This window comes from Etheostoma spectabile, chromosome 15, assembly GCF_008692095.1.
Source record: "Etheostoma spectabile isolate EspeVRDwgs_2016 chromosome 15, UIUC_Espe_1.0, whole genome shotgun sequence".
NCBI classification, from domain to species: Eukaryota; Metazoa; Chordata; class Actinopteri; order Perciformes; family Percidae; genus Etheostoma; species Etheostoma spectabile.
The window spans coordinates 14,527,394-14,538,975 of NC_045747.1; the positions used below are offsets into that span (position 1 = coordinate 14,527,394).

At 38.7% G+C, this 11,582-nt stretch overlaps 1 pseudogene; it reads right to left on the reverse strand.

Moving 5' to 3' along the window:
* Positions 1 to 11,582, reverse strand: part of LOC116703233 (peptidyl-prolyl cis-trans isomerase FKBP10-like) — a 64,099-nt pseudogene that overhangs the window by 2,202 nt on the left and 50,315 nt on the right.

An 11,582-nucleotide genomic window follows, 5' to 3' on the forward strand; every position in this document is an offset into this window, starting at 1 on the left:
CGCATTTTCGAGGACTTCAGTGTGGCTGAGCATTCAACGAGACCAAAGGGCTTCTCTACAAACGAGGAGTGAAGTTCGGCATGCTGTGTCCAGCCCGTCTCCGTGTCACCTATGGCAACAGAGAACGCATCTTCGACTCCGCTGGAAGTCTGATCAGGTAGTACCTATTACCTACGTTAGATGGCAGTCGGCACACCACAAGTTTGGAGAAGCAGACAGAGGTACTGGCACAGAAGCTTGGCATTACTGCTGTGCCCGTGGCAACAGAGAAATACATCCATTTCAGTTTCAGTGTACAATATACTTAGCTCTGTTCACCACATTACCTTGTCTTCAGACAGCCCTTTCGGACAGGGAACTGAAGCCGTACATTATGTTCTTTTCAAAGCCAACCAGACTCCTTTTGACAAAAAAGTGCATTTAAAGAGTTAGTTCTGGTTAACCAACTAGCTGTCTGAGGCAGTGGACCAACATCTCCGTGTTCTGTGCGGTAAAAACTATTGTTTTGTCAAGAGTCGGATGGGTTTGAAGATAGCATAGATAAGGCTTTAGTTCCCAGTCGGAAGGGGTTGTCTAACATCAAGGTAAGCTCGTGAAAATATCTAATTTTGCATACACATAGACTGATATATAGGTGCCTAAATTACATTTAACTGCTGCCCTGTCCACAGCAATACATGGCTTAGCTTCTTGCCGGTACTGCTGCCTGCTTCTGTAACCTTGGGTGTTCTGGTGCCATGTGCGATAGACATACACTGACTATGAATAGTAGCTCATACAATCATACTTCAAAATCCTTACTCCCCTTTAACTCTTCCCTTGACAGCTACAAGCGAAACAGACACCTATAACACTTACTCGGCAAGGGATATGTGATCGACCGGGATGGACAAAGCCCTGCATGGCTGTGCATCGGAGAGAAGAGAAAGATTACCATCCCCCTCACCTGGCGTATGGCCAAGAGGGGTTGGTGAGTTTGAACACGAATTGGGAGGATTCAAAACACTTGGAATGGCCCACGTCTTCTTAGTCTTGTTTGTTTGTAATACTACCCTGTTTATTTTCATTCCTCCCGTGTCGGGACCTCATCCTAGCTCTGCTGTGCTGGTCTTTCACATTCACGTCATTGATTTCCACAACCCTGAAGACCCAGTCGACATTAAATCACCTAAAGCCCGAGAGGATTGCAAAGTGACAGTGAACTAACGATTTGATTCAGTATCGTTATAACTGCTCCATGTTGGACGGCACCCTGCTGTACTCCTCGTGAGCGCCGCTGCTAACTGCATCCTCCTCCTCTGGTTTATGCATGTATCCTTGCTGGCTCCTTGTCCGACAGATTGCAGCGGGCCTTAGAACTGCAGATATCATACCATTTTATGTACCTGACAACAGTACATACTGTCTGCTTGGCTCAGGTTTTGATATATGAAAAATGTTTAGTTGAGAATTTAAAAAAATCCCCACTGTTAAGAAGTGGTGACAGTTTGTGGTCCATTTCCAGGACCACTATGACTCACCTTCCATCAAACTCTTGGAGCGAATAAGGTGATCCTGGGTTGGAGAAAGGTTTGAGTGGCATGTGTGTGGGCGAGAGAGGGAGGTGGTCGTTCACACACTGGGGACATGGTGAAAATGGAGGTGAGTCATAGGAACGCTCCGATTGCATTCTGAACACACTTTCTTTTTACCCTCAAATATGTTTTCTCTTCTCTTTTTGGGTCTCCGCGGAGAATTCCCAGGAGTGCGGTTGCTTCTTTGAGCTGGAGTAGTGAGCTGCAGAAGGGTGTTCCTGAAGGCTACATGTTTGTGTGGCTAGGAACAGCCCTGATCCCCTCTTTCCTGCTATGGACCTCAACGGTTGACAAAGAGGTACCTCTAGAGGAGGTAAGCAGACAACTAAATAGTTCTCCCTCTAAATCTTATGTGAACAGCCGGGTATAAACGTGCTTTTCACATTGCAATGCTTTTCTCCAGTTTTCAGCCTTCATCATGCTCCAAGTTAAAGAGGGCAAAGGTCTGTCTTGCCAGGGTTTGATGCCGACAGATCATTAAGGACATGTTAATAACCAGGACCACAATGAAGATGGCAAGATGTTGAAAATGACTGAAACTCAAGGTGGATGGACCAGTCTGAACCGGTGAAACGAGATGAGCTGTAAAGAGGACTGCACAGTATTTCATTGTGGCAGAACAGGCATGCAGTGTGCTGAGGTCATACCTCCATCTTAGCAACCGTGAGCAACTAATGTTTCCGAGATTAGAAATTGTTGAGCCTTTATTTAAGGCATTGCTAGATTTTGTTACAAAAGTGTAGAGGGAAATGTGTTTGAAAAATGTGAAAAGGAAGAAAAATGGCTTCTAGTGAAATTGTGTTCTGTTCAAAATATTACAAGAAACCATTGGGCTGGGCCCTACTCCAGAATTATACTTTATAAAACTAGTAGTCATGCAGTGCCTCTTAAAATTGATGAAAAACCACTGGTTTACAGTATAATTGGGAGTGGCTAGTTTGTAAATATTATTTTTTATATAATCTGTGCAAAGAACAATGGATCACCCAAAGAGTGTTGTGGATCATAAAAATAAACAGTTTTATAGTAAAATGAAAACACCTACTCATTTCTAAATACTGTTTGTGTAAACATGTCCTGTAGTTTGAAGTGTTAGGTAGACTTTAATTCAGTGGCCTAAATCTTTCATCAAAAACCATTTGGTAATAAAACAGGACATTCCGAAATAGATGGAACCACATTTTCTTTAAATAGTTGGAACATATAATGAGGTAATGACGTTAGACAAAAGAAGAAAAACAAGCATGAGTGACTGTACATGGAACATTGTCCACCAATGACAAAGAAATCTCTAATATTTAGTACTTTTGTTCTATTAACCAATTATTTGGTTTCATGAAACTTTTGTGTGTTGCATTGTGTAGACAAATTAACTTTTGAAAATCCTACAGTTAAATGATGTGAAGTGAATCCATGTGCACCTGTTCTATTCATATCTCAGTCATGTGGAGCTGGTGCACATGCCCTAGCTGCTAGGGGTGGAAATGTCCTTAACATCGTGGCATGGCGATAGTTGCGTCCGCTCCCACTCATTAGACTGCTGTCAATGGACAAGATGCTAAATGGACATGGACTCTTAGAAACCCTCAAGAGCTTTACAACACAAGCCACCATGACTTTTGACATACGTACGATACTAGTTCTTTATGACAGTTTGTAGCATACTGTTTATCTGACTTTTTATGATATACTTTAACTATACTATGAGATTTTAATGACCATACTGTTTACTATGACTTTTTATGATATACTTACTATACTATGAGATTTATGACATACTGTACTATGACTTTTTATGATATATACTTACTATGAGATTTTATGACCTACTGTACTATGACTTTTAGGAATTTTTGTGGTGTACTATGACTCTTTTTAATGATTTTTTATTATCATACTTTACTACTGTACTACTTGTTATGAACTACTATATTTGACTCTTTCATCATACTATATTTATCATACTAAATACTTTGCTATGACTGTTTTTTCCTTTTTTTGTCCATACTATGACAATTTTTGACATACTAAATATGACTTTTGTATCCTTTTTTTCACATACTATGCCATGACTATTCATTACTCTTTTCAAATACTATACTATTTTTTTCTAAATCTATACTATGATATAATATGATATCACTTTTGTCAACATAATATAGTATGACTTATTGTCACTTTTTCACACATGTTATACCATGAATTTTGTATCACTTGTTTTTGACATACTATGCTATGAATTTTTATCACTTTTTTGAAATAACAATGACTTTTGTATATTTTTCGACATACTGTCTATTACTTTAAAAAAAATATATATACTATTACTTTTATCACTTTTTTTAACATACTATACTATGACTTTTTACACTAGTTTTTCAACATACTGTACATGATTTTTGTATCACCTTATTATAACTTTTTATTTCTTTCAGCAGGTGGCATGTTATGAGTGGGTGACAGTTGAGACATGGTCTCTATTTGTTTTAATTTATCACCTTTTACAATTTTTCGACATATGACGTTTTTATCACTTTTTGACATACTAAATAGGACTTTATCAACATCCATTACTATAACTTTTTAAGACTTTTTTCAACATACAATTCAATTACTTTTTAAACACATTTTTCGATTATTATACTATACTATGACTTTTTAATCATTTTTTTGACCATACTATACTTGACTTTTTATCACTGGCTTTTTGACATACTACACGATGACTTTTTGACATGTTCACTATGACTTTTTTATCTTTTTTTCGACATAATTTACTATGACTTTTTTTCGACATACTATACTATTACTTTCTATTTTCCGACATACTATACTATGAATTTAAAAACTTTTTTAACATACTATACTATGACTTAATCACATTTATCGACATACGTTCTATAACTTTATCAGTTTTTGACAAACTATACTATGCTTTTATCACTTCTACGACTACTACACTGACTTTTTTAATCATTTTTTCGACTCCTATACATACTATAATACTACTTTTTATCACTTTTTTCAACATACTATACTATGACTTTTTATCACTATTTTTCAAGAAACAAAATATGACTATCAACATGCTATACTATAACTTTTTAAGACTTTTCAACATACTATTAAATGACTTTTAATCACATTTTTAACTACTATACTTGACTTTTTAATCATTTTGTTACAACTATACTATGACTTTATCACTTCTTTTGATATACTACACTGACTTTTTTTTTTACACACTATAATATGATTATTTTAATCAATTGTTTTTTTGACATACTATACTATGACTTTTTTGACATACACCATATCATACATACATACCATACATACTACTATACTATACTATCCTGGGACTTTATCACTTTTTTCGACATACAGTGCCTTGCGAAAGTATTTGGCCCCCTTGAACTTTTCAACCTTTGACACATTTCAGGTTTCAAACATAAAGATATAACATTTTTATTTTTGTGAAGAATCACACCACAAGTGGGACACAATTGTGAAGTGGAACGAAATCTATTGGATATTTTAAACTTTTTTAGCAAATAAAAAACTGAAAAGTGGTGCGTGCAAAATTATGGCCCTTTACTTTCAGTGCAGCAAACTCCTCCAGAAGTTCAGCGAGGATCTCTGAATGATCCAATTTGACCTAAATGACTGATGTGATAAATAGAATCCACCTGTGTGTGAGTCAGTTCTCTGATAAATCACCGGCTCTGTGGATAGGCTCAGGGTTTGTTAAAAGCGCAGAGAGCATCATGAGACCAAGGAACAACCAGGCAGGTCCGTAAACTGTGTGGAGAATTTTAAAGCCGGATTTGGATACAAAAAGATTTCCAGCTTTAAACATCCCAAGGAGCACTGTGCAAGCAATCATTTTGAAATGGAAGGAGTATCAGACAACATGAAAAATATACCAATACCTGGCCGTCCCTGTAAACTTTCAGCTCAGACAAGGAGAAGACTGATCAGTCGTACACTGCACAAATCTGGCCTTCATGGAAGAGTGGCAAGAAGAAAGCCATTTCTCAAAGATATCCATAAAAGTCTTGTCTAAAGTTTGCCACAAGATACCTGGGAGACACACCAAACATGTGGAAGAAGGTGCTCTGGTCAGATGAAACCAAAATCAAACTTTTTGGCCACAATGCAAAACGATATGTTTGGCGTAAAAGCCACACAGCTCATCACCCTCAACACACCATCCCCACTGTCAAACGTGGTGGTGGCAGCATCATGGTTTGGGCCTGCTTTTCTTCAGCAGGGACAGGGATGATGGTTAAAATTGATGGGAAGAGGGGTGCAGCCAAATACAGGACCATTCTGGATGAAAACCTGTTTGGAGTCTGCAAAAGAACTTAGACTGGGACGGAGGTTTACTTTCCAACAAGACAATGATCCCAATACAGCAAAATCTACAAAAGGAGATGGTTCACAAATACAGATATCCAGGTGTTAGAATGGCCAAGTCAAAGTCCCGACCTGAATCCAATCGAGAAAATGTGGAAAGAACTGAAAACTGCTGTTCACAAACGCTCTCCATCCAACCTCACTGAGCTCGAGCTGTTTTGCAAGAAGAATGGGAAGAAATCACATTGTGTCCCACTGTTGGTGATTATTCACAAAAAATAAAATTTTTATATCTTATGTTTGAAGCCGAAATGTGTCAAAAGGTTGAAAAGTTCAAGGGGGCCGAATACTTTCGCAAGGCACTGTACTATTATAATATTACTATGACTTTTTTTGACATTCCATGCTATGATTTTTATCTATTTTTTCGACATACTTTACTATGATTTAAAAACTTTTTTCGACAGCTATACTATGACGTTTTAATACTTTATCGATAACTGTTCCATAACTTTTTTATCACTTTTTGACAAAAATAGACTTTTATCACTTCTTTCACCTACTACACTATGAGTTTTTGTGACATACTATAACTTTTTTTGACAACTATATTATGACTTTTCTATATCACAGTTTTCCACATACTATGCTATGACATTTTTTATTACATTTTCCAATATACCATAATGTGGCTTTGACATACTATACTATGACTGTTTAACACTTTTTCAACATACGATACTAGCCCTTTTTATCACTTCTTTCGACATACTTTGACTTTTTTTGACATAATAGCATACTATACTATTACTTTTTATCACTTTTATAACATAATAAACTATAACTTTTTATCACTATTTTTTCAACATACTGTACTAGACTTTTGTATTACCTTATATAACCTTTTTTATGCTTTGGCATGTGGCATGTTGTGATGGGTGACAGTTGAGACATGGTCTCTATTGTTTTATTTATCACCTTTTATCAATTTTCAACATATTATAATATGACTTTTAATCACCTTTTGATATACTAAACTATGACTTATATCACTTTTCGACATACTACACTATGACTTTTTCAGCCTACTATACTATGACTTTTTTGTCCATTTTTTTGACTGTATTGGGAATAACAAAGGGTAGCAGGTTTGACATTCTTTTGCTTTTTTTAACAACCAGAAACGCATACTTCCACCCCTCCCTCCCTCCATCACTCTTTAACCAGATACTGAACATGTACCTTCCATTTGTCTAACTTGCACCCATCTCCTCCCTCAGAAGGAGAAAAAAAATAAAAAATAATAAATAAGTAAAATTAAATTAAAATAAAAGGGGAAAAAAAAGAAAAAAAAGGGGGGGGGTAACTACCATTGCTCCGGATAGATAGTTTGCATAGGAAAGAAGCGGGTCCCAGTTTTTATGAAATTTCTTCAGGATCCTTGACAGATTTTTTCTAGGTGTAGAATGACAATACATCGTCTAACCAGGAGTTGTGTTAGGCGGCTTGGGCTCTTCCACTGTAGCAGTATCTGACGTTTGGCTATCAGAGCGGTAAATGCAATAAAATCAGCTTGGTAGCTATTAAATCTTCCTACAATGGGAGACACACCAAACATACCAATCAAGGGGCAGGGGACACAGGGATATTAGGAATACAGAGAGGGTGTCAAAAAAGGATGTCCAAAAAGAGTGTAGCTAAGGACAGGAGAAAAAAAGTGTGTGTATGGTCTGGAGATTGAGAGCACCTGATGCAGAGACATCTGTATCAGGGAATAGTCTTTTCAGTCTGGCCCTTGTGTAGTGAAGTTTGAAGACCACTTAAATTGAATGAGTCTCATACGTGCACAGATGCAAGTACTAGATTGAGTAAAACTTCTCTCCACCAGTTCATCTAGTGCAAGACCTAGTCCCTTTCCCAACACCCCTAAGCACTGAAGGAGGGCAGAGTTGAGATGAAAGGAGACTATATATTGAAGAGATGGTATTTTTGATGCTGAGGAGGAAATGATACCTTCTAACAGAGTTTTTCAGGTAATACAGGAAATGAGGTAAAGTGTGTTTTGGTGAAATTGCGCAACTGGAAATATGAATAGATCCACTTTTGGAGTCCCAATTTGCAGAAAGATGGCCATATTTCTAAAGGCCTTATCTATGTAAAGGTCACTAAAAGAGACCAGGCCCATCCTCTTCCAACGTGGTAAATGTTATTCTATGCTGGAAGGTAAAACAAAAGGTGTTGCAATGGGGATTTTAATCCAAATGAGTCCTGAACGTTTCCAGATTTTCAGTGATGAGAGAACAACAGGGTTATTGGTGTATTGGGAGGGCGCAGGAAGGAGTGCAAACAGTAATGCAGGGAGTGAGGTTGAAGTACAAGAGTTAGCTTCCATGGCACACCACACAATATGGGCTATGGCACCATTTCTTCAGCATTTGGATGTTAGCGCCCAATAATACAACAAATATGGGTAAGGCAAAACTCCTGCTAGTTTGGGACTCTCCAAAATTCTTTTCTGGATCCTTGGATTCTTGCCAGCCAGAGGAGGACAATAAATGGTATCCAATGCTTTGAAAAACAATTTGGGAAGAAAAGAGGGGGTCTGAAAAAGAAAAGTATTCGAGGCAAACATTCATTTGATTGTTTCAATTCGGCAACAAGTGAGAGGGGTAGTGTGCGCCATCTTTGAAGGCTTAGTTGATATTTTCAGTCAGTTTAATGAAATTATTTTTGAAGGGAACTTAGAGAATGAGACATTCACGCCTAAATATTTAAAACCATTGGGGGAGAAGTAGAAGGGCAGGACTCCTGGGGAGTGGATTTGGGGACTGATACAGGGAAACAGGACTTTAGCAATATTCAGTTTGTACCCTGAGAAGTGCCAAAAGTCTTCAGCAGATCCACTATTGCATCAACACAGTTACAAGGTCTTGTACATATAGCAATAGGTCATCGGCATACAGTGACACACTGTGCTTCATGCCTCCTCTAAGATACCTGAGAATGCTGGGGGCCCTTGAGAGCAATAGACAGGGGTTGATGGCCAGTGCAAATAGTGAAGGTGAAAGGGGGCATCCCTGACGAGTGCACGTGTGAGAAGGAAGGAGAAGAAACGTCAGAGTTCGTTTTGCGCTAGCTACAGGGGCAGCGTACAATAGGCGAATCAAGAGTGAATTTGGGGCCGAAACCAATTTGTAGAACCGCAAATAAATATTGCCATTCTACACGGTCGAACGCCCTCTGCATCCAGGGAAATCACCATCTCTGGGGATGGAAAGCAGAGGGAGAAAGAATCACATCAAAGCCTTTGCACATTACTGACTGCTGACGGCCAAGGATAAAACCTGTTGGTTCTGAAATGATACTTGGGAGGCAAGTCACAAAACACCGCGTTCCAGAGAATCATTGTAGACTTCTAAAAGTATAGGAGCGAGCTGTGCAGAGAATTTCTTAAAGAACTCCACTGGGTAACCATCTGGGCCTGGCGTTTTATACTCTGCATTTGCAGGAAGTGATTTCTCAGACTTAGGGGTTCATCTAAACGTTTGCCAGTTCTTCATTCACAGTTGGAAGTCTAAGTTGTTAAGAAAAGAGTATAACAGAGGTGTCAGGAGGGGGCTGTGATTTGTAGCGCGTGGAATAAAAGGAAGAAAATTCTGAGTTTAGACTTGACGGGTCAGTGTTAGGTTTTGAGAAGAGTCAGAGATTTGTGATATGAAGCGGGCAGCGTATTGACGTCGCAATTGTGAGGCTAGAATGCGGCCAGCCTTATTCCATGCTCATAATAAGTCGCTCTTGTACGTCTTAGTAGATTCTGCCTTCCCTGTGATATAAATTGAATCATTTTGCAACGGCAGGCGCTGGTTGCCAAACTGGATTGATTGCTGCGGCCTGCTGTCTTTTTATATCTAATATTGGTCCATTAGTTCTTGCTGTTTCAATTTTCTATTTTGATTAAATGTGCACTGAAAGATATAATGCCCCCACGAATAAACGCTTTTAGCGTTCCATAAGAGCGATGGGGTACGTGATCAGACCGGTTTGTTTCTAAGAATGAATTATGTTTGTGGAAACAAAATCACAGAAATCTGCGTTAGCAAGTAAGCCTGAATTGAAGCTCCATCCTCCTTGATGCCTATGCGAGCTTGACGGGAAACAAAGATCTAAAATGTGGGGTGCGTGGTCAGAGATGACAATGGCAGTGTATTGTGTGGAAATAACAGAAGATAGAAGAGCTTTGTCAATAAAAGAAGTAGTCAATACGGAGTAGACCTGATGGACAGTGGAGTAATAAGAAAATCCTTACCACTGGGGTGAAAGAAACGCCAGGGTCAACACAGCCAATTTGATCAAACGACCGATAGAGTCCGACATTGCAGTGGCGTGGTTTTGGAGTTAGAGCGATCAATAACAGGGTTAGTAACACAATTGAAGTCCCTCCTAATATTAACTTGTGAGTATCACAAATTGGTATATGTGAAAAGATTGTGGACATGAAATTTGCTGTCATAGTTGGGGCGTACACGTTTGCAAAACAACAGGTGTTTGAAAAAGCATACCTGAAATTACAACATAACGACCACCTGGATCACGTGTATGTTATCTGGGATGAACTTGACTCGTTTATAATCGAATTGCGGTGCCTCTAGATTTACTATTAAAATGGGAGTGAAAGACTTGTCCCGACCAAGGCTTACGCAGTCTAGATGATCATCTATGCGTAGGTGTGTCTCCTGCAGAAGGACCATCAGCGGAAAGGTTCTTTAAGTGTGAGAAAATTTAGAACGTTAATTTGCCCTCCTAAGCCACGTACATTCCAGGTAATTATCTTAATATTATGCCGTTTAAACCGCCTGGTGTCATGTGGCATTTGTCATTTATACTGTCTTAGGTAACTGTAGCAGAGTAAGGTTGTGACCCTCTGATTGAAACCGCAAAGTAATCTCCATAAGCAATGGACCATGGTATAGTGAAAGAAAGAAGAGAGAGAGGAAAAAGAAAAAAAAAAAAAGAAAAAGAAAAAGAAAAAATAAGTAAAGAGCCAAACGTATGAGGAAATAAAAGGGACAACGTCCCCCTTGCCCACCCCAACCCACCACAAAGCCCAACAAACCAACTGGAAACATAGTAACAACATCTGATGCTCGTCATAGAAACGGCGTGCAGCACCACGTCGTGTACATCCAAAGATTTTTCATGTGGTGTTATTGCTCCTAATATCGTGATTATATACACCAGAAGTTGTGAAAATTACTCGGAAACTTGAGTAAGATAAGCAAAGCAGTACAAGCATTTTTGCGCAGCACTAACACAAGCCACAAAGTGGGCAGCATGAAGCTGTAACCCAGTTTTTATGGAAACAGAACGTCCATAATACAGGCAAGGCAACAGTCACTTGAAAAAACTTTATGAAAGTTAGAGAAAAAAAATTTAAATTAACAAGATTTTAAGTCAAGGGCAGTACATTAATGTTTTCATCAAAACGGGGTGCATGCAAGAGCAAAGACAAAACAGATCACTTTAGATTGCCGGCAAGCACAGTGAGCCTGTCACCTGAGGATAGCAGTGATCCTGTGTGGTTGATTCGCGTACTTCCGCGAAGTACACTCTCCGAGGAAAGGATGCGCTCTTGGAAGAATGCTTCGGGTC